A 24,319-nucleotide genomic window follows, 5' to 3' on the forward strand; every position below is an offset into this window, starting at 1 on the left:
GTTTTCACTTAGTAAAAAAAAAAAAAAAATCCATAAAGATTCCACCAAAAACTGTTTGAACTAATTTTAAAAAATTCGGTGCATTTGCAGAATATAAAACCAACATACAAAAATGAGTTTTTTCTATACACTGACAACAAAGTATCTAATAAAATTTAGAAAACAATCCCCTTAACAATAACATCAAAAAGAATACAATTACGAGGTATAAATTTAACCAAGAAGGTGAAAAATCTGTACACTGAAAACTGTAAAACATTGATGAAAGATATTAAAGAAGACACAAATACAGAGAAGAATATTCCCTTTTCACAGATTGGAAAAATCAATACTGTTAAAATATTCACACTACTGAAACTGATCAACATATTCAATGCCTTCCCTATCAAAATTGCAATGGCATTGTTCACAGAAATAGGAAAAACTATCCCAAAATTAATATGGAACCACAAAAGACCACTAATAGTCAAAGAAATACTGAGCAAGAAGAACAAAACTAGAGGCATCACTTTTCCTATTTCAAATTACACTGCAAAGCTATAATAATCATAAAGTATGGTACTAGCATAAAAACAGATATACAGACCAATGGAACAGAATAGCGCGCCAAGAAATAAACCCATGCATACACAGTCAACTAATTTTTTGACAAGGGCAGCAAGAATGCACAATGGAGAAAGGACAGTCTCTTCAAGAAATGGTATTGGAAAAGTGAATATATATATATACACACACACATATATATATATATATGCAAAATGAAGATCTTACACACAAAAGTCAATTCAAAATACATTGAAGACTTAAATATAAGACTTGAAACTAAAACTGGTAGAAGAAAATGTAAGGGAAAAGTGTCTTGACATTGGTCTTGACAATGACTTTTTTGGATATGCCACCAAAAGCACAGGCAATGAAAGCAGAAATAAACAAGTGGGATCACCGCCAACCAAAAATCTTCCACACAGCAAAGGAAATCAATCACCAAAATGAAGAGATGACCTATGGAATGGGAGAAAATACTGGCAAACCATACATTAGATAAGGGGCTAATATACAAAATATATAAGCAATTCATACAATTGAACTACAAAAAAAATTTTTAAAACCTGATTTTAAATTGGGCAAAGGTCTTGAACAGACGTTTATCCAAATAAAACATACAAATATCCAGCAAGTATAGAAAAAGGTGCTCAACATTACTAATCATCAAATACAAATACTACAAATAAAAGGAAATACAAATAAAAACCACAATGAGATACCACTTCACACTGTCAGGATGGCTATTACATAATTTATAAAAATAATAAATATTGGCAAATATGTGGAGAAAAGAGAACCCTTGTATACTGTTGGTGGGAATGTATGAAAAACAGCATGGCTATTCCTCAAAATACTAAAAATATGACTACCATATGATCCAGCAATCCCACATCTGGGCATATATTTAAAGGAACTAAAATCAGTATCCAAAGAAATATTTGTATTCCCATATGCACTGCAGCAATATTCACAATAGCCAGATGTGGAAACAACCTAAATGTCCACTGACAGATGAAGGGAAAAAGAAAATGTGGTAAATATATACAGTGGAGCATTACTCGGCCTTTAAAAAGAAGGAAATCCTGCCATTTGCAACAACATGGATGGATCTAGAGGGTATTACATGAAGTGAAATAAGCCAAACAGGATGATAAATCTTGTATGATTTCTTTATACGTGAGATCCAAAATACTTAAATTCACAGAAACAGAAGGTGTAATGATGGTGCCAGGAGCTGAGGAAAGGGGGAAATTGGGAGGTAATGGATAAAGGGTACAAAGTTTCAGTTATGTAGGATAAACTAGTCCTGAAAACCTACCATACGGCATCAGCATTAGATACTATAGCTAACAATACTGTATTGTCTAGTTAAAGTTTGTTAAGACAGTAGATCTTAGGTTAAGTGTGCTTACCACACACACAAAAAAAGAAAAACACAGTAATATTTAAAAAAGAGAGTAAGAGAAAATTTAGGGAGGTAGTGGCTTTGTTTATGGCCTTTATAGTGATAATGGTTTCATGGTTGTATATATTCTCTGAACTCATCAAGATGTATTATATATATATACATATATATATATATAGCTCATTTTATATGTCAATCATACTTCAATATACTAAAATTAATCAATTAAAATGTGGGAGGAAAGTATATGACTTCAACAGATACAAAAAAACCAACTGACATAAATTAACACCAATTCATAACTTTTTTAAAAAGTAATGTTATGAAACAGAAATAGACAAGAACTGCCTAATTCTGATAAAATATCTATTATAGATGTGCAGCAAACATCATACATGATGGTGAATTATTGACAACTTTTCTTCTGAGTTGGAGGAGATGTGGATGCCCACTATCATCACTTCTATTAATAAATACTAGATGTCCTAACCAGTGTAATGATGCAAGAAAAAGAAAAAAACAAGCATAAGGATCGGAAGGAAAAAAAAAGAAAATTCTCAACATTTCCAGACAACAGGATCTGAACACACAAAAAAAGTGAAATTGACTAACTACTAGATTAAGTGAATTTACCAAGATTGATAAACACAAGATCCATACAAAGAGTCAACCTTGTTTCCATATATCAGCAACAAAAAAAATAAAATTTGAAAATGCCATTTACAATAGAATTGATTAATATTAAAGACCTAACACTAAATCTAACAAAATATGAATGAGAACTTTTAACTGAAAACTACATAGAACATTATTAAGAAAAAATTTTAAACACCAAAGTAAATGAAAAAATACCATATACATGGATTAGAAGATTCAGTACAGTAAAGGTGACAATTATCCCCAAAGTGATCCACTAAAAATCCTAATAAGTCTAGAGGGATTTTTAAAGAAATTGGTTAAACTGATCCTAACATTTACGTGGAAATACAAAAAGCCAAGAAGACAAAGAACAAATCTAGATGGTTTGCACTAACAGCATGAATTACAAAGTTATAATAATTATAACAGCAAGACACCAACAGAAAGATAAACAGGCATCACTGAAACAGATTAGAAAGTTCAGAAACAGATACATAATTTTAAATAAGGAAATGCAATAGGGCATGTGATTGAAAAAGACGATCTTGAATGAATAGTACTGGGGCCAGTGGATGCCTATACAGTATAAAAAGAATCTCGGTTTCTACCTAACCCATACACCAAAAGGATGTCCAGATGTACTGTAGATCTAAACGTTAAAAAGTAAAGCAACAAAGCTTAGAGGAAAAAACAAAACTGGCAAATATCTTCATGGCCTTAGGTAACAATTACTTGAATAATATATAAAAAGGTACCAACCATAAAATAAAAAAGTATATACACTAGATTACATTAAAATTATGACCGTCTGTTCATTAAAAGGCTCCATTAAGACAGTGAAAAGGCAATCCAAAAAGTAGAGGAAAGTATCTGCAACACATTGGTCCAATGGAAGACTCACCCAGAAAATACAAAGAAATCCTACAAATTGACGATGATAGCAAAAAACCCATAGAGAAATGGGCAAAAGTTTTGAATGGGAACGTGACAAAAGAAAGCATACAAGTGGCCAGTAAACATTTGAAAAGATGCTTAATAACTTCAGTTTTCATCAGGAAAATTCAAATTAAAACTATAAAGTTACACCATTACATAGCCACCAAAATGGTTAAAATGAACAACACCAAGTGCTAGATAGGAGGTGAGGCAATTCGAACTCTCATTAACTACTACAGTGCAGTGGCCATGTCAATTAGAACAACCACTTCAGAAAACCATTTGGAAGTAACTGTTACAACTGAACATATACATACCCTATGACCTAACAATTCTACTCCTAGCTGTTAACTCAACAAATGTATTCACCAAAAGACATATATAATAATGTCCACAGCAGCACCATTCTTAATATTCTAAACTGGAAATAATCAAAATATCCATTTATAATAGAATGAATAAGTAATGTGTGGTGTATTCATACAATAAAATACTACAGAAAAATTTTTTAAACTACTGCTATATAGAATAGTGCAGCTGAATCTTACAGACATTATGCTGAACAAAAAAGGCCAAACATGAAAGAATACACATTTGCTCAGTGTGGTGGCTCATGTCTATCATCAAAGCACTTCAGGAGGCCGAGGTGGGAGGATCACTTGAGGCCAGATCATGACCAGCCCAAGCAACATAGTGAGAACCCGTCTCCCCTAAAATAGTGAATAAATTAGCTAGCTCTGGTGGCATGCACCTAGCTACTTGGGAGGCTGAGGAAAGAGAATCACTTGAGCTCAGGGGATGGAGGCTGCCGTGACTTGTGACTGCACCACTGTACTTCAACCTGGGTGACAGAATAAGACCCTGTTTCAAGAAAAAGAAAAAAAAAAAAAAAAAGAAAGAATACACACTGATTTGACTGATATAAGCTCAAGAATATGCAAATCTACCTGAGGGAGAGTAATCACCTGTTGTGGGAGGGGCTTTGGGAGCAGTCACTGGAAGCGGCAAGAAGGGAGAAGGTTTCTAGGGTCCTAGTAATATAATGTTTCTTGATCTGAATGCTGGTTTTCCAGATGTTTTCACTTAGTAAAAAAAAAAAAAAAATCCATTACACCATATTCTTATGTTACACATACATTTATATATGTCATAGTTTAATAAAAAGCTTACTTAAGTTTGAGTCCACAAATGGCATTGAGAAAACTGGATATTCACATGCAAAATAATGGAGCTGGTCCTTTACTTTACACCATATACAAAAATTAGTTTAAAATGAATAAAAGACCTAAACATAATAGCTGAAACTATAAAACTCCTAGAAGAAAACATAAGTGAAAACCCTCACGGCATTGGATTTGGCAATGACGATGTTGCCAAAAACGCAAGCAACAAAAGAATAAGTAAATAAATTTGACTCCAGCAAAACTGAAAATTGTTTGTGCATAAGAGGACAATATCAAGAGAGTGGAAGGCAATCCATTGAATGGGAGAAAATATTTGCAAATCATGTATCTCATAAGGGATTAATATCCAGAATATATAAAGAACTCATAATCTGAACAACAAAATACAAATGACTCAGTTGAAAAATGGGCAAAGAACTTGAACAGACATTTCTCCAGAGAAGATATACTAATAGCCAATAATCATATGAAAAGATACAAATCAAAACCACAATGAGATATCACTTTGCACATAGGATGGCTAATATAAAAAAGAAAATAAAAACAGAAAACAGAAAGTGTTGATAAAGACATGGAGAAGTGAATACCCTGTGCATTGCAAGTGGGAAAGTAAAATGGTGCAGCCACTACAGAAAACAGTATGGCGGTTCCCAAAATAATAAAGCATAGAGTTACCGTATGACATAGCAATTTCACTTCTAGGTGTCAACTGAAAAGAAGTGAAAGCAGGGACCCAAACAGAAATTAGTGCACCAATGTAAATGACAACATTATTCACAATAGCCAAAAAGTAGAAACAACCTGCATGTCCATTATGGATGAATGGATAAAGAAAATGTAGTATAAACATACAATGGAATATTATTCAGCCTTAAAAAATGAAATTCTAGGCCAGGCGCGGTGGCTCATGCCTGAAATCCCAGCACTTTAGGAGGCTAAAGCAGACAGATTACCTGAGGTCAGGAGTTCAAGATTAGCCTAGCCAACATGGTGAAATCCCATCTCTCCTAAAAATACTTTTAAAAATTAGCCAAGTGTGGTGGCACGCACCTGTAATCCCAGCTACTCAGCAGGCTGATGCAGGAGAATCGTTTGAACAAGGGAGGTGGAGATTGCAGTGAGCCAAAATCATGCCACTGCACTCCAGCCTGGGAGACGCAGCAAGACTCCATCTCAAAAAAAGCACATACTATGACATGAACGAACCTTGAAAACATTATGCTAAGGAAAATAAGCCAGATACTAAAGAACAAATATTGTATTATTCCACTTACATAAGGTACCTAGAATTGTCAAATTAATGAAGACAGAAAGTAGAATGATGGTTACCAGGGTCTGGGGGAGGAGGCAATGGGGAATGATTGTTTACTGAATACAGAATTGCAGTTTGGGATGATGAAAAAGTTCTGGAGGTGGACGGTAGTGGTGGCTGCACAACAATGGGAATGTGCTTAATGCCATTGAATGATACATTGAAAATGGTGAAGTACAGTTTGTATTATGTATATTATACCACAATTTTTAAATGTTGATTTTTTTTTTTTTTTTTGAGACAGAGTCTTGCTCTGTCACCCAGGCTGGAGTGCAGTGGCATGATCTCAGCTCACTGCAAGCTCCATCTCCTGGGTTCAAGCCATTCTCCTGCCTCAGCCTCCTGAGTAGCTGGGACCACAGGGGCCCGCCACCATGCCCAGCTAATTTTTTGTATTTTTAGTAGAGATGGGGTTTCACCATGTTAGCCAGGATGGTCTCGATCTCCTGACCTTGTGATCCGTCCGCCTCGGCCTCCCAAAGCGCTGGGATTACAGGCATGAGCCACCACGCCCGGCCTAAATGTTGATTTTTTTAAGAGACAGGGTCTCAATATGTTGCCCATGCTGGTCTCAAACTCCTGGCCTCAAGCAATCCTCCTGCCTCAGCCCCGCAAAGTGCTGGGCTGACAGGCATGAGCCGCCACTCAAGTCAAAAGTTGATTTCTTTATAAAAAGTTTATTGTGCTTATATTATTTTCTGGGTATTGTACTAATTGCTGGTACTATAAGTGAATTTCCTCCTGCCAAGAAGGAAAGACAGGTGGGTTTAAATTTTTTTGCTTCTCTCCCTTCTCACTCCTAGTAATTACTCAAAACGTGGTCACTCTCAGCATTCTCTGCCAAATCTTTTAAAATCTGGAGCACCTAGCCACCTAAAGGACACAACCAAAGATCCCAACACATCATGATCATTTCACCTCAAAGTAATTACCTCCTCTTCTGAAATTCAATCTCCTCATCTTTATGAGCTGAATCTTTTGACTGAGTTTAGATCTATAAATTAATGCATTCACTTAGAACAGTCCATTCCACAGAAGGCTCTCAATAAATTTTAAATATTTATTATTAGTCATTCAAAATTTATTGAGAGCCTATTATGATAAAAGGAGATGGTAAATATTCTCATGGTAGCTAAGAAAACTTCCATATAATATGCTCTATCTATCTTCTGATATAGAGGAGAAATAAGTGGTTGATGAGGTAACTATGAACTTTATTGTGACTATTTGTCACTGCCAGCTACTTAACATCTAGATCATTCCCCATATTATGAGTCCTGCCTTCCCCAAGGCAGAGGCCAGAAAATTTGCAACCACACTTTCCTGAAGGTAGGATACAGACAATGACCTGGCTTCTGCCAGGAAAATGCAAAGGGATGCTATATCATGACCATACAATTTATCCATTTATTCACTGTCTTTCCTATGTGCTGAGAACCTTAAAAAAAAAAAAAACAAAAAACAGGAGATCTAGTTGGTAGCCTCAAAAGTGGAAGAAACTGAAAAGAGACATTTTTCAGGAACTTGAAGCAGTCAACAATATTTTCCTTCTATTTTTGTCCTAAATTGCTCTTCAAATCATTTGAAAGAATAAATATCATACATTTTATATAAACTCTTATTTTAAAAGACAAATACCTCCTGCAACCTTCTAGAATAAACTAAATGAATAAAATTACAGTTTTTCAATGAACTAAACTAAACATAATGTAAATTATAACTTACCACAAATAAATGCAACCTAGTGCAGTGTTTCTTTAAAAGGGCACATTCTATTTCATAAGCTTTCCGCATATTTTGCCTCTTTTAAATACATACTTGAAAAACTATGATGGAAAATATAATGGCTTTCTGCCATTGACACACTCACAGTATGACAAAATCAACACAACTGACGGTTCATGAGAGATCTCTAAAACCAAAATTTTCAAGAGACCATGATGAAAGCAAAAAAAAAAAAAAATACTTATTTGCCACTAATCACTTATATATTGTTCTACTCACCATTTTCAATAAGCATCCTTACTATAGCAGTTTGAATGTATGCATGATAAGGCAAGAATTCTGTGGACACTAGTTAAGCAGATGTGATTAAATTAAAACATAAGTGATATGTTTTTAAAATGAATTCTGTCAGGAACATACTAAGCAAGTTTCTTAAAATATTGTTATTATCCTTGTTTGGAGATTATATGATCTTATATTTGGAAAAATCTAAAGACTCCACAAAAAAAAACTATTAGAAATTATAAATTGAGTAAAGTTGCAGGATACTAAATCAACATACAAAAACCAGTAGCATTTCTATATGCCAACAGTGAACAATCTGAAAGAGAATTTTTTTAAAATCCCCTTTGCAATAGCTAGAAATAAAATTAAATACCTAGGAATGAACCAAAGAAGTGAAAGATCTCTGTAATGAAAACTATAAAACACCGATGAAAGAAATTGAAGAGGATACCAGAAAACGGAAAGATATTCCATTTTTTACTGGAAAAATCAATATTGTTAAAATGTCCATACTACCCAAAGCAATCTACAGATTCAACGCAATCTCTTTCAAAAATACCACTGACACTGTTCACAGAAATAGAAAAAAGAATCCTAAAATTTATATGGAAGCACAAAAGACACAGAATACACAAAGACATCCTAAACAAAACGAACAAACCTGAAGGAATCATATTACCTGACTGCAAATTTTACTACAGAGCTACAGTACCAAAATAGCAAGGGACTGGCATTGAAAAAGACACATAGACCAATGGAGTAGAATAGAGAACCCAGAAACAAATCCACATACCTACAGTGAACTTATTTTCAACAAAGGTCCCAAGAACACACACTGGGGAAAAGACAGTCTCTTCAATAAACGGAGCTGGACAAAGTGGATATCCATATGCAGAAGAATGAAACTAGACCCCTATCTATCACCATATACAAAAATCAAATGAAAATAAAGATTTAAATCTAAGACCTAAAGCTATGAAACTACTATGAGAAAACATCAGCAAAGCTCTCTAGGACATTGGTCTGGGCAAAAATGTCTTGACTAATATCCCACAAGCACAGGCAACTAAAGCAAAATGGACAAATGGGATCACATCCAGTTAAGAAGCTTCTACCCAGCAAAGGAAACAAACAACAAAGTGAAGAGACAACCCACAGAATGGGAGAGAATATTTGTAAACTTTCCAGCTGACAAGAAACCAATAACCAGAATAAATAAGGAGCTCAAACAACTCAATAGGAAAAAAATCTAATAACACAATTTAAAAATGCATAAAAGATTTAAATAGACATTTCTCAAAAGAAGACATACAAATCGCAAATGGACATATGAAAAGGAAGTCAACATCACTGATCATCAGAGAAATGTAAATGAAAACTAGAATGACATATCATCTCACCCCAGTTAAAATGGCTTTTTCCCAAAGGACAAGCAATAACAAACATTGGTGAGGATGTGGAGAAAAGGGAACCCTCATATACTGTTGGCCGGAATGTACATTAGTACAACCACTATGGAGAACAGTTTGGAGGTCCCACAGACACAAAAAAATTAAAAATAGAGTTACCATATAATCCAGCAATCCTCCTGCTGGGTATATACCCAAAAGAAAGGAAATGAGCATGTCAAAGAGATTTTTGCACTCCCATGTTTGTTGCAGCACTGTTCCCACTAGCCAAATTTGGAAGCAACCTAAGTGTCCATCAGCAGATGAATAGATAAAGAAAATGTGGGACTAATACACAGTGGAGTACTATTCAGCCATAATAAAAATGAGATCCTGTCATTTCCAACAACATGGATGGAACTGGAAGTCACTAGGCTTTTTTATGTTTTTTAAATAACCAATATGAACTGTTTGTAATGCAAAGGATAAATGCTTGAGAGCACAGATACCCCTTTTCACATGACGTGATTATTATGCATTGCACGCCTGTATCAACACACCTCATGTATCCCATAAATATATACATCGAGTATGTACCGACAAAAATTAAAATAAGAAAATTTTTAAGATTTCTAATAAATTATCTCTTTATTCACCTGTAATGTTTTCAATATTTTGATAAGGCAAGCATATTTGTTGAGTTTTTTTTTTCCTTTAGAAAATAAAAACCTGAAAGTCAAACTGAAAGTCAAAGAACTGGATAACAGTAGTAACCTTCATCCATTTTGTCTACAAAGCACTTCAGAACTTGAGCAAAATAGATGACTTGTCAAGATGCTTATCAACGTGAACAATCTACCAGCCAGAAACAACTATCTGAATATAAAGGCCTGGAAAATGGAATTGTTCTAAAGAATTATCATTTGATTACATTTAAAGACATACGGCTAGCTTCAGTAAGTTCACCTCAATGACTTAAATTCTATCAACTGTATGTAAGTCAACCTCCTGCAATATTAAAAACCCATTAAGTTACATAATTTATGAGTAAACAATGTGCTAGGTAAAGATAAACTTTAGCACCCTCATTTTATCCTCATTTGAATTACTTTTCTCATTCAAATTTTAAAAAAAAACAAAGAAGTGAGCTCTTAAGCTAGTACTACGTGCACGGTAAGTGGTAAGTGATTGATCAGCGTGTGCATGATTGATCCCCAGGAGGGTTGGTCACCTCCGTTTCTATGAGACCACAATCAAAGGCTCGCGTAGCAGCAGGCTTGAGACCTCTAGAGCTCCTCCACTGCTCGATCACAGCCCTCAAAAAAGAGGCCTGAACTTCAGACAGCGATGATGCTGTCAGCTCTCTTTCTAGTGACTAACACAAGTCCTATGAGTCACCTGGGCTTTCTGTGTCTGTACCTTTTAAAATCCAAAATAATTCTGTAGTATTCTCTGTGTTTGCACAGAGTCAGCATCCCAGCACCTGGTGCAAGATGGTATTTACACTCCAAAAAATGCCTTGGAGAGAGAGACGACACCGCTCCCACTCATGGAGAACTCACAGGTCAAACCTCAAAGAGGAGATGGCAATCAACATTAACAGAGTCCAGCATTCTGCCAAACTGTATTTGTCCCACAACTTAAACATCATGTGCTCATCCTCCTCATAGATGGATTTTTTTTTTTTTTCCTGATTGCCTGGATCAACATAAACACACAGTCATTTGTCATTTAACAACAGGATTTGTTCTAAGAAATGCATTATTAGCATAAACATCATAATGCAATTACACAAACCTACTGGGTAGAAGCTACTACACTCAGGCTATGAGGAATGGCCTGTGGCTCCTAGTCTGCAAACCCATACTGAATACTGCAGGCAATTGTAATGCAATGGTAAGTATTTCTCTAAACATAGAAAAGATACAATAAAAAATCGGTATCAAAGATAAAAAATGGAGGTCACTTACCATGAATGGAGCTTGCAGCACTGGGAGCTGCTCTGGGTGGATCAGTGAATGAATGGTGAGTGAATGGGAAGGCTGGGACATTGCCGTACACTACTGCAGACTTTATGAACACTGTGCACTTCAGCTATGCCAAATTTACTAAAAACAATTTTTCTTTCTTCAATGATAAGTTGGTCTTAGCTTACTATAACTTCTACTTTATAAAGTATAAAGTAGGTTTGTTTACACCAGCATCACCACAAACACATGAGTAATGCCATGGGCTACAACACTGCCACAGCTGCCCCCTGTCACTGGGTGACAGGAATTTTTCGGCTCCATTATAATCTTATGGGATCAGTGTCATACATGCAGTCCGTCACTGATGAAAACGTCATTGTGTGCCACGTGACTTTATCTGACTTTTGCCATATCTCATCCAAAGCATTGATATCTTATCAAGTTAGCTCCCACCTGAAACCTTGTTTCAGTCTGCTTAAGTCTATCCCCAAAAATGTAATTAAGAAACTCCATTTATCTTGAAAAGAAATGGTGACAACAGGCTGGAGTCTTTGAGACTACTATATATTTTCTTGTTGACTTTCTCATCAAATCTTGAGATATTCTGTGAAATTCCTAAGTCTTTATTGGGTGGAACTTCAGAAGAAAAAAATTAGTAATACGTAAAAGCACCAAATAAAAAAAATCCTGAACAGTGAAATAACTAGCACCTTCTTTTCATTCTGCAGCTCATTTAATTTTGGTACCTTTTCTTTTTTTTTTTTTTTTGAGACGGAATCTCGCTGTGTTGCCCAGGCTGGAGTGCAGTGGCCGGATCTCAGCTCACTGCAAGCTCCGCCTCCGGGGTTTACGCCATTCTCCTGCCTCAGCCTGCCCAGTAGCTGGGACTACAGGCGCCCGCCACCTCGCCAGCCAGTTTTTTGTATTTTTTAGTAGAGACAGGGTTTCACTGTGTTAGCCAGGATGGTCTCTCCTGACCTCGTTATCCGCCCGTCTCGGCCTCCCTAAGTGCTGGGATTACAGGCTTGAGCCACCGCGCCCGGCCAATTTTGGTACCTTTTCTATGAAACCAGCCACCCCCATCATCCCCTACCAATGACCTATTCTAATTCTATGTAGTAAATGTTTGAGAGAAAAAGAGATTCCTCTTGTTCTTAAAAGGAATGCAGGAGTCCTCCAAATGCTGACTGCCGGGTTTTAAATCACTCTCTTCAAGATACTACATATACATAAGCAACTGTGAAAATCCCCCTCCATGACTGGGGCCTAATTGTCGCAATCAGGACTTTTGAAAAAAAATCATTAGAAAAAAGTCAAACCATATGCATATACTACAGAGAATGACAGGATTTTCTGGTCACTTCATGGATAAGTCAGTTGGCTAAGCCTTGTGGATTATGTAAAAAGCATAAATTGTGATGCAACTATCACAATAAAATTACTCCCGCATGCATCATTAAAAGCTTTATCTCCAGGTTGACTTCATTTAGTGCTTCAAAGTTCAGAACATAATCTCATTATCTCACTGTTCTTTTTCTGTTCCTTGGGAAGACATAAAACCATAGCCACTAGAAAATGCCTTCAACCAAGCCTTGGACAGATGAAGACAAAGCAGAGCACACGTCATGAAAATTGTCTCCTTCGCAGCCTCGCCTACCCTTCCCTCCATCAAGGTGGAGAAAATCAACTTACCATAAATTACGCAGCTTTAAACCAAGTGCTTCACTATTCTGGGAGTTAACGACCTCATTTGTAAAATCAGTGGCTTAGACTATCCTAGAAAATGACCTTTAAGATCTTTTCCGGGTCTAACTTACACTTTACTAAGAGTGCCGATTAAATAAACTTGTGTTTGATGAAAAAGCTTTTGTGGAAGATGGACGCCAGTCAATCCAACCTTCTTACTTTACAGAAAGAAAAACTGAAGGCCAAAGAAATGAGCCAAGGTCATGCAGCTAGCTGACCACAGGCTCAGGGATCCAGCCCTGGGCTGAGCCCACACTCCAGGGCTTCCTGCACCTTGGCCCACTACTTAGTCAAAAGTCCCCTCCAAAAAAGGTATCAAACGATCGATGTTGCTCCACTTCAAAGCAGATCCCTCCAAAACCCTGCAGTTTTAGAAGAGAGCATTAAAGGAAGTCACCCAAAAAGAAAGAAAGCTGCAGCAAAAGTCTAAGGCTTATGGATAAGAAAGTGACACCTGGTCACGCCAGCTACTCCAGTTCCCCAGCCCACCTTCCTGCGCTCCTCAAACCAAATCCAAGACCTCCTAGGATCTAACTGGCACAAGCTTCAGAAAGTCTGTGTCATCTAAGTTTACAATGTCTACCCTCAGGAAACTTGGCTCTTCAAACACATAGCAGACTGCCCCTTTTGCACATGGAAAGCAGTGAGAGGCCAGTTCCCTGAAGCAAGGTAACCAGTGCGGAGAGGAATGAGCAGAAGCACCTGCCTGAGGGCTCCGCGGGAGAGCCCTGTGCAGATGGGGACCAAGTGGAGAACTTGCCATGTCTATTTCCGCATTGTTCCATATTCCAGTGGATAGCCCAGGTATGATTTCAGTTTATGAAAATGTCTTGCAAAGAATCACATTTTGGGTCTTTTCATGCCGTATTTACTGATTAAAATCTAGTGTTTTCATTCTGTGCCAGTTACTTTCATAGTCCAGACCTGCCACGCAAGCTTAATCAGTCATTTAAGACATTCTGAAATTATGTAAAGGTATAAAATTTAGTAACTTACTTCATTCTCAGGCCAGCATTTAATAATACATCATAACCTCAAACACAGCTGGACATGGTCGCTCACGCCTGTAATCCCAGCACTTTGGGAGGCCAAAGTGGACAGATCAGCTGAGGTCAGGAGTTCCAGACCAGCCTGGGCAACACGGTGAAACCCTGTCTACTAGCCAGGCATGGTGGCACATGCCTGTAATCCCAGCTATTTGGGAGGCTGAGGCGGGAGAATGGCTTGAACCTGGGAGGCAGAGGTTGCAGTGAACCGAGATCATGCCACTGCACTCCAGTCTGGGCAACACAGTGAGACTCCAGCTCAAAAGAAAAAAAAGAAATCATGACTTCAAACAATTACTTAGTATAATCCTGAGAAAATGGCTAAAATAAATTTTCTCTAAACAACTTTTTTCACTTGAGCATAGATAACTCTTAGAAGAGGGTGAAGCTATGACATATCTAAAAAAAAAATCTAAAGCATTCTAAATAAATCTAAAACAACTTCTAAATAAGTTGTTTGTTCTAGGGATTTCTGGGGGAAATTTTAAACCAACTCTATTTTAAACTCTCAAAAATTCCCAGAGATTTGGACAGACTGAGATTTCAGCAGTCTGTTGAAGTACTAGGTGACCAAAGCAGATCCTTATGCAAAGGAGACCTGTGAGTGCTTTACAGACTTATGTTTTCAATGAAAGAGATGTACGTTCTCTGCATCTCACTCTTCATATTCCTCCTAGTGCGGGGGGCAAGCAGAAGGCAGCAGACACAATGGATTAAATGGGTGTATGACTTAGAAACTCATGGTCTTCCCTTTTTTCCTCTCTTCATGCTTTCATAATTACTTAAGTGTGAGTTAATAATTCAGAAGTACCACATGACATATTAACAACAAGCTGGCAAGTAAAATGTAATTCTCTGTTTCATGAATACAGTACTTATAGAGGAACAGAACTCTATAAGGAGAATGTTAAAGCCAGTTGAGGCCAGGGGCAGTGGCTCATGCCTATAATCCCAACACTTTCAGAGGCCAAGGTGGGAGGATAGTTTGAGGTCAGGAGTTCAAGACCAGCCTGGGCAACATAGTGAGACCCCCATCACTATAAAAAATACAAAATGTAGCGGGGTGTGGAGGTATGCACTGTAGTCCCAGCTACTCAGGAGACTGAGGCGGGGGGATCCCTTAAGCCCAGGAGTTCTAGGCTGCAGTGACCCATGACTGTGTCACTGCACTCCTCCAGCCTAGGTGAAAGAGTAAGACCCTGTCTCAAAAAAAAAACTTTTTTCAATAAAGCCAGATGAGACAGGAAATTAAACCAGTCACTCTATCCTCTATTCTGCAGGTTTTCACTTTTCTAGGATCTTATATATCAAACATCCAAAAACTGTACAAAAGCTAATTAACTCGAAAAGGAGATTTATCACTTTAATGCTACACGGAGATAAACTGAGAGATCAAAGGTTGAGCAGGAAGAATGAAGAGAATGACATTAGACCGTGAGACGGTGATTAAATCATAATCCCTAATGAGCACGTGTATGGGGTTAAACTGCTTTCCCATACATTATACGATTTAATGCTCTCAAGAATGATACTGGGGCAGAGTGCAGTGCTAGCTCGTGCCTGTAAACCCAACACTTTGAGAGGACAAGGCAAGAGAATTGCTTAGGGTCAGGAGTTCAAGACCAGCTTGAGTAACATACCAAGACCTCATCTCTACAAAAAAGAAATTTAAATTTAAATTAAAAAAACTAGCTGGGCATGGTAGCATACTTTTATAGTCTTAGCTACCTGGGAGGCTGAGGAGGTAGGGCTGCTTGAGCCAAGGAGTCTAGTCCAAGGCTGCAGTGAGCTGTGATTGTGCCACTGCCTTCAAGCCTAGGCAACAGAATAAGACTCTATCTGTTAAAAAAAAAAAAAAGATACTAGGTAGGCAAAGTAAGTAATAATGATGATTATAACAACACCAGTAATTAGTAATCACAGAAGCAGCAGCAGCAGCAATAGTAACAGCCCTTATTGATATTTTAACTGTGGCCTACAATGGGTGAAGCATGTGATACCCAGCAGGACACTGAGAGTCACAGCCCCATTAAGAGAAATGCTCAGGACCTCGGTAGCTCAAAACAGCAGAGCCAAGACTCAAACACAGATCTTCTCACACTAAATTCAGTTCTCTTTCCAGTATAAATAGTAATGACAGTCTACCAGGCTCTCTTGCCAACATCTCTTTCTCAGGAACTGCTGCATCTCCCCACTGCCGCCTGCCCCCACTGTGCAAATTTTTGCATGGGAAATTGCCCTGTACGCACATGATCATAGCCCCGGCAACAGCCCACAGATCCCGGGGTGGCCTCCAGACTCAAGCTGGACAAATCAGATTCCATACCAAGGAATCTGTAATAGGAACTGAGGTCGATCAGATTAACCCTTCTCTGGGAGGTTAGATTGTAACACACAGGCTGGAAATTGTTGGCAGAACCTATTTTCCTCATGTGGAAATGGAGGAAACCAGACTGCAGTGGGGAAGGAGAATGAAGGCGATCTTTAAAGAGACAGTCCTTGACAGTGTGCCAATGCCAGGTTCTGCTTCTTCAGCTGGCTGCAGTCCTATGCAGGGGTTCCACGGATGACCTCCAAAGGCTTCCATGTACGTCGTCTCTTTCCTTAGGCTTTCTCTAGTGGGCCTCTGCTCTGAGCAACTGAGGGGCCTAAGTAGTAGAAATAAATTGTGGCTGGGCGTGGTTGCAATCCCAGCACTTTGGGAGGCAGAGGCAGGAGGCCTGCTTGACTCCAAGAGTTTGAGACCAGCCTGAGAAACATAGTGAGACCCCCATCCCTACTAAAAATTAGGCAAGCATGGTGGTAGACACCTGTAGTCCCAGCTACTTGAGAGGCTGAGGTGGGTGGATCCCTTGAGCCCAAGAGTTCAAAACTGCAGTGAGCCGTGATCACGCTACTGTACTCCACCCTCAGTGACAGGGCAAGACATGATCAAAAAAAAGAAGCATAGAAAAGAGGAGAGGGGAGGGGAGGGGAGGAAAAAAGAAGGAAGGAAGGAAGGAAGGAAAGGGAGGGGAGGGGAAGGAAGGAAAGGAAAGAAAGGAAAGGGAAAGAAGAGAAAAAGAAAAAACAAAAAAGAAATGAAAAGAAAAGAAAGAAAAGAAAGAAAGAAAGAAAGAGAAAGAAAGAAACAAACAAACAAACAAACAAACCTGTTTCGAGAAAGAAGGAGGAGGAGGAAAGAAGGAAAGAAAAGAAAAGAAGAGAAGAGAACAAAGAAAAGAAAAGTAAAAGAAAGGAAAAGGCATGAAGAGACCAGCACTAGAAGAGCTCACATACACCATCTCTATAGTTTCGTCTGCTCGGTAGCCCAGTAGCCCTGTCTCCTTCTGCTAACAATGCCCCTCTCTGCTGGAAAACTGCTCCTTCCCCAGCCACTTGGGTCTAGTGGAGGATGGCTACCTTCATTTATGTAATCTGCGATTCTATGACATCCCTGCGAAGTCTCATTGTAACTATTTTCTAAATAAGGCCCAGAGAAATTACACACAAATCACAATACCAAGAAATGATACTGCCAGTAGCTGCACCCAAGTATCTCTGACTTTAAAATGTGCACTTTTTCCAGTATAACCCTTTCTCTCCCTGGTAACTTATAACATCTTAGTAACAACTCATGAACCAATATTTACTGAGCACTTACTATACAGGGTATTGGAAAATAGTGGGAAAAGAAAGCAATATAAGATATGGGAAAAAACAAATGCAAGTTTTTATTAGAAATGTTAAATCCCAAACCCCAGGCTGTACTGGCTTTTTCGGGGGGAAGGGTGGAGAAGGAAGTGTGCGCACATGGGCACTGCCTTTCAGTCGCCACACACTGATGCCCGCGTACAGCACTCATCTACTGTGAACCACAGAGGAAAAGTGCCCATTCTAAAACACTTTTCCCATAGCTCCTGTGAAAATGAAGAGGCTGTTTTCTATGAAATCTGACAGAATAGTCTAGAACAAATATCATGGATGAAATTAAATGCTAGACACAGACATTCTTCTATTCCTAGTGGAAAAAAAATGGAAGAAAAATCGCCAAAAAACGGTCAAGTCTCCGTTTCCTCAGTTCGTAAACTGTGGCAGTAAGTGGATTTCATACTTGGTTTAACTTTGGAAGCGTTTCTTCTAACAAACCCCTTCATGGAAAACCCAGGTATGAAACGTCCAGGAGCAGTCCCTGATGGCTCACTACACGTCTACACCCGACACCCAGGCCCCGCGGGGGCCCCAGTGCCCCTCCAGGAGTCTCCGTGTCTTCTCAGCCACTTCCCACCACCTCCAAACTGCAGTGTTATGAGAGTTGACAGGGAAAGTCCACTCAAGTACATGTATTAGAAAGCAAACTGAAAGCACAATGTCAGAAGTCGCGAAGATAAAGAAAATGGTGGCCATTAAGCTACTTTTGGAAACCTAGATGTAACAAAAATACTAACAGCTAACTTGCTGAGTGCTTACTCCTTGCCAAACTTTCAAATACTTCATGTGAGTTAACCCCTTAAGCCTCACAGTGATTCCAGGAAGAAACGACTCTTTCTATTCCCATATTAGAGAGGAACGAATTGAAGTTTACAGAGATTAAGAAACTTGCCCCAACTTACGAAGCCACTCAGTGAAGGAGCCCAGTTTTGAACCCAGGCAGTCTCCATCTGGAGCTCCCATGCCCACTTAACTGCTATGCTGTTCGGAATCATGCTGTAAAAACAGCCACTGAGCTTCAAAGGTATTACATGCTTAATTCACATAACTACTAACAGCAGCAAGCCTTACTCCAAGTTCAGATGACTTCTCATGATTACTATACTCCCTTGACATCTAACATTTGGGGGTGGGGGGTAAGAGGGTATCCCTAAAACTCTACCCATTGTCTTAAAACTGATTCTCAAACTGTGGTCCAAGGGCCCCTGGGGGTCTCCACCATATTTTCAAGGGGTCCTCGACATCCTCTCTTGTAGACCCTTGTATCTATGCATGCCTGGATTTTCTTCTTATACTTCAACCAACACAACACATTGCAACAGACTGCAATGCAGAAATACATATAAGAATTTGGCTGTCTTCTATTAAGCCAGACATTAAAGACATTTGCAAAAATATGAAACAATGCCAGTCTTGTCACTAAATATTTTTGTTTCAGAGAATATAATTATTTTCATTAAAATATTATTTATGTTAAGTAATGATTATATTGTTATTTTGAAATAAACCAATAAATATTCTTAATTTTTTCCATTGTAATTTCCAATGCCATAAATATTGTTGTATAAGACACATATAATACTAAAAGTACTTTTGGGTCCTTAGTAGTTTTTAAAAGTATAACAGGATCCTGAGACCAAAAAGTTAAGAACTCCAGTCTTAAAAAATACAAATTAGTCCTTTATTTCTACAGAGAACAGAGCCCACAATTCAAACCTAAAAGCTTCATCGTTATTTCCGAAGTAAAAGAGTCACTGGTAACATTTCTTTTTACCAATTTTTTCATCATTAAATAAACTGCTAAACTTTAAAACTGATGAAATTAGATGTCATCACAATTTATACATAACACAAATTTACCCATAAGTGTAATCAAAAGAATATATTTTGTGGCATATTTAAAATTCATTAGGATAAATTATAACACTGTAAATTTGTATCTATCATATACACTTTCTACACAACGCCTAATACTTCCATAACTGTAATCTCAGATGTCAGTAAAGTCTTTATCATCAGGCAATTTAGATTATATTTGTAAACAAAATTTAAGGCATATTTCAAAAGCAGCTACAAAAAAAATAGACACTATTAACTTCCATACCCATAAAAAAAGACTAGCAACCAAGAGTGAGGACAATTGTTTATTTTCTAAAATATATGTTATAGCAAAAAAAATCAAAAGCATAAGTTTTCAAATTAAATAAAATGTTTATTCATGCTGTTGTTACTAGATATATTTCTGTATCTTTATAAACTTAGGCTTGAATATTTATACGTATAATCAATGCAATCAAAATTATCACTAAAAATATTTATTACATAGTGAGATTATCATATCATGATATTAAGCACCTACGAATATGTTTTATGGAATAAACATGCTTCCCTTCACACAAAAAACTTTAGAAAGGTTACAAAATGTATAAACATTATGTTTTACACAGGCAAAAAAAGAGAGTAAGAGAAACAGAGAGGAAAAGATGATAAAGTCACTGTTCAATGGAATGTCTAAGGAGCTGTTATTTTCCTCCCAGCTTTGTGACATAAAGACATACGTTATAAACTCAAGAAGCAATAAAAGTAGGTTAACCATAATTGCACATGATAATGCTGTTAACTTATTCTGTCTGCTTTATCCTCAGAAGAAATAAATGGAAGATTTATTCTACTGGCCCTGTCCTATTTGAAAACAGACATTTTAGCCATCTAAAGAAGAAAATAGCTCAGGTTTCTCATAGGAAGATAAGGCAGCAACAATAGTGTGGTTTAAATCATCAGATCCCACATTCCAGATAAGGAAAACAATACCCACAGAGCCAGAAGAACTTGTAAAGTCAAGGAAAGAACAAAATCCAGGCTACTATCTCTGATACAAATTGGTTCCACAGTCCCTTCTATCTTCTGCAAAAACGCCAGCTTTTGAAAAGTTACTTGAAACATTGTATTGTTTGCAAGCTAAATGATTTTCAAATTATCACTAGTTCTTCAAGGGACATCACAATCTGCCCTAAGTCACTCTTTTTAAATAATTACCTAAGCTGAATTCACTTAAGCAATATTACTCTCTCATATTAAACAAAGAGGACAGACACTGTCAATGTATGCACAAGTTTTGAAAAAAAAATCACACAACCACAGCCAAATGTACCTCACAAGGGCACAGCAAACACGGTGCACTTTGTTAGGAGTGCAGATGGGAAGGTGGCCGTAGCATACTTCTGTAACCTCAATTATATACATGCCTGGGCTAGATTAAGGAAAGAAACTTCCAAACCTTTTATTTAATTCTATAATCCTTTCCTTCTCTAAATGCACAAACTTAAAAATTATGTCTAAAACTTATAAACTTAATAACTAAATGTAATAATTTCCCCATATAGAACAGACAAGTAATTTAATATGCATTCCCTGACACAGTGTTAACTTGAAAATGCCTGTCCACAGATGTCAGCACATTCTTCTTTAAACAACGTTGCAACATGCTGAGCTCCTAAAACTGTGGCCATACAGAAAATACAGACAAACGCTCATGTCACAGAACAAATGGTGGCTACTATGTCTAGAGAAAGATAGCACAACAGCATCAGTGTCTATTTTAAGGCCATCCTCCAACATCCGAAAGTATTCACAGTATCACTGAATTCTTAAGATAGAAAAGTTTGTGTTTTTAAATAATGATATTATCTAGGAGTAGTTCTTTCAAAATGAAGGCAAGAAGTGCATAATATAGGGACTAGAGAAGGTCTATGAATATATCTATACAAGCAACTGATATTCGTGAATTCTACATATCTCTATTAGTATTATAAAGCAAAGCTGTGGATACAACTTTAAATAGGTGTCTGATTTCACACACTCCCAAAAAGACTATTCGCAGGCAGAATCTAGTTGAATGGACTATGTTGTGACAGGAAGACTCTGCTGAGTGCAGATGTTTGTTTAATGCCAAGGAGACTGGGATGCCATCAAAATGCCAGACTTTCTCTCATCATTTGCCTGCCTTTTTCCTAAAAGATTCAAGGATGTATATGAGTGCTTTAAAAGGAAATTCCTGAATGTACTGTATACCCACAGGAAGATCTCCTTTTACTCTAGCCAAAGAGACTCTCTGTGGAGCAGATCTCTGCATTAGAAAGAGAAGCAGCAGCAGTGCCTGGCAGTGACCTGACTCACCGAACCCAAACAGGGCACAAAACACAAGTCCCTAGCAGAGCCCACAGCAGGTGCCAGAAGGCAAGGCCAGGAGAGACGCTCCCGCAGCGGGAGCCAAGAGAATCCCAAGCCCGACAGCCTAACCCTGGAGCTAACCTTTCTGTCGGGTCCCTCGGACTGCATGCCATGCCATCTTTTCTGAGTGGGCAGTAATCTTATTCCTTACATAGGCGCCTAGAAAACCCTGCAATCTGCAGTAAAACACAGAAGTGTGCTATTTTCAAAACTTACCTAGAAACCATCACTGTGAAGGCCAAGAAGACAGCCTCACAAACGCTCCTGTTACCATCGCCATTACCTCACTTTAAAATAAACTCTAGCCGAAGGCCTAAGCTATTGGCCAGTGTGTCCTTCCTGGAAAATGAGTGGCCTCCCATCGACAACAGGCTTCCCACCAGTCTAGGAGACCAATGGATTAACCACATCAGTGCTGCCTCCGCAGGGTGCTCTCCGCCCCGGCCCACAGAGAATGTCTTCACACAGAACCCCTCTCACCTGGCCTCGCCCACTGAATCAGAAAAACACGCTGCACCTGTTCTCAAAAGCTGGGGTCAGGGCAATCCCTGACAACCTCTTTTCACACTCCTTTGCCAGTAGCTGTAGCAGCTTGTGCGTGTTCCTCAGAAGGCCCCAGAAGCCACCTGACCTAAAGACACAGCACTCAGATAAAGTACTGTGAGGCCAAGGCTGCTTTCAGAATGACGCCCATTTCCAGATTTCCCATGACCACTAGGAAGGCACATCGTAAACAGCACTAATGGTCACAGAGGATGGTGATTTGCCTCTTAATAGATGCCACGAGCTTTACTCACAAGATACGGATTCAGCATTACCTCTTTTAGCCCTCACTTCAACCCTGGGAAGGAGATATTAGAATCATTCCCATTTTATAAAGAAATGGAAGTTCTACAGGTTACAGTCACAAAGCTCGTGAAACAGGAATTCAAAACCAAGTCCTGGGAAGAACATGCTTGGAAGGAAGATGTGGCTGAACACACTTTTGAGTTGCTGTTTTGAGTGTTTTTGTGTTGCTGAGGGATACCAAGCCAGCATGATTTCCCTGGAGCTCACAAGAAAGCCACACGAAAGACAGTCAACACACAAATGCATAAAGACCTCAGCACAGGCAAGGGAGGCACCATCTTCCCTTCATCCTCTACACTCTTTCCAGTCGCCAGCATCCACCATCATCTGCTCCGTGCTGCTCCTCCATGGCTCACAGTGACGCGGCAATCGGTGCTTACTTTTAACTGATGTCAACAGCATAAAAATATTTGGGGTGCAAGCAAAGGAGAGGAAACACCAGAAGATCTTTGTTGAGGCCGCAGCCCACATGCTCCCATTCCAGTCACTTCCCTGAAGAAGTAAAAGTGAACTGGACTACCCATTGGGTTACCTACTTCGCTAGGGACACTGGGTGACAAACGGTAGTCACAGCAGGTAGATAGCTGACCGTGTGCTCACTGTCTGCCAAGGTGCCTGCTAGGCACTTTCCACGCATTAACTCGTGGAACTTCAAAACCACCCTGAGGTATAGGCATTGTTATCCTCATTTTGCAGATGAGAAAATGGAGCCACAGAAAGCTTAAGAAACTTCCAAAACGTCCCAGAAAAGTAGTATACCATGTAGTCCCTGACTTTAGGAGCCTACAACACAATTATGGAAACAAGATTCATTCACTGTAAGCAACTGGCAAGCAGTGCTGTCTGATTATTAATATTAATAAAAGTCAGTGCCTGGAGGCTGGGTGTGGTGGTTCACACCTGTAATCCCAGCACTTTGGGAGGCCGAGGTGGGCAGATCACTTCAGGTGAGGAGTTTGAGACCAGTCTGGGCAACACAGTGAAACCCTGTCTCTACTAAAAATACAAAAATTTGCCAGGCATGGTGGCACGTGCCTGTAGTCCCAGCTACTCAGGAGGCTGAAGTGGGAGAATCCCTTGATCTTGGGAGGCAGAGGCTGCAGTGAGCCAAGATCTCGCCACTGCACTTCAGCCTGGGTGACAGAGAGAGACTCTGTCTCAAAAAAAAGAAGTCAATGCCTGTTATGCACAAGCGCTACACTAGTCAAAGGAAGAGAAGGTGAGCAAGGGCTGCAGTCGACAGGCGCTTCCTGGAGAAGCAGGGCTACCACTTGGGGCAGTGTGTCCCCCACATACAGTTTGAAAGCAGTGGTTCTCAAAAGTACACAAAAGACAGAAATCAGCAATCTGTATAAAGATCATAATTCA

General features: G+C 38.6%; 1 protein-coding gene across 1 annotated transcript in view; it reads right to left on the reverse strand.

Moving 5' to 3' along the window:
• L3MBTL4 (l(3)mbt-like 4 (Drosophila)) overlaps positions 1 to 22,756 on the reverse strand; it is a 399,157-nt gene extending 376,401 nt beyond the window's left edge. Inside the window, exon 1 of the mRNA XM_011957809.1 lies at positions 22,679 to 22,756. The gene's annotated coding sequence lies outside the window, so the exon portion shown is untranslated. The remainder of the gene's footprint in view (positions 1 to 22,678) is intronic.
• Between the last annotated feature and the right edge of the window lie 1,563 nt (positions 22,757 to 24,319).

This window comes from Colobus angolensis, unplaced genomic scaffold, assembly GCF_000951035.1.
Source record: "Colobus angolensis palliatus isolate OR3802 unplaced genomic scaffold, Cang.pa_1.0 Scaffold45, whole genome shotgun sequence".
Taxonomy (NCBI): Eukaryota; Metazoa; Chordata; class Mammalia; order Primates; family Cercopithecidae; genus Colobus; species Colobus angolensis.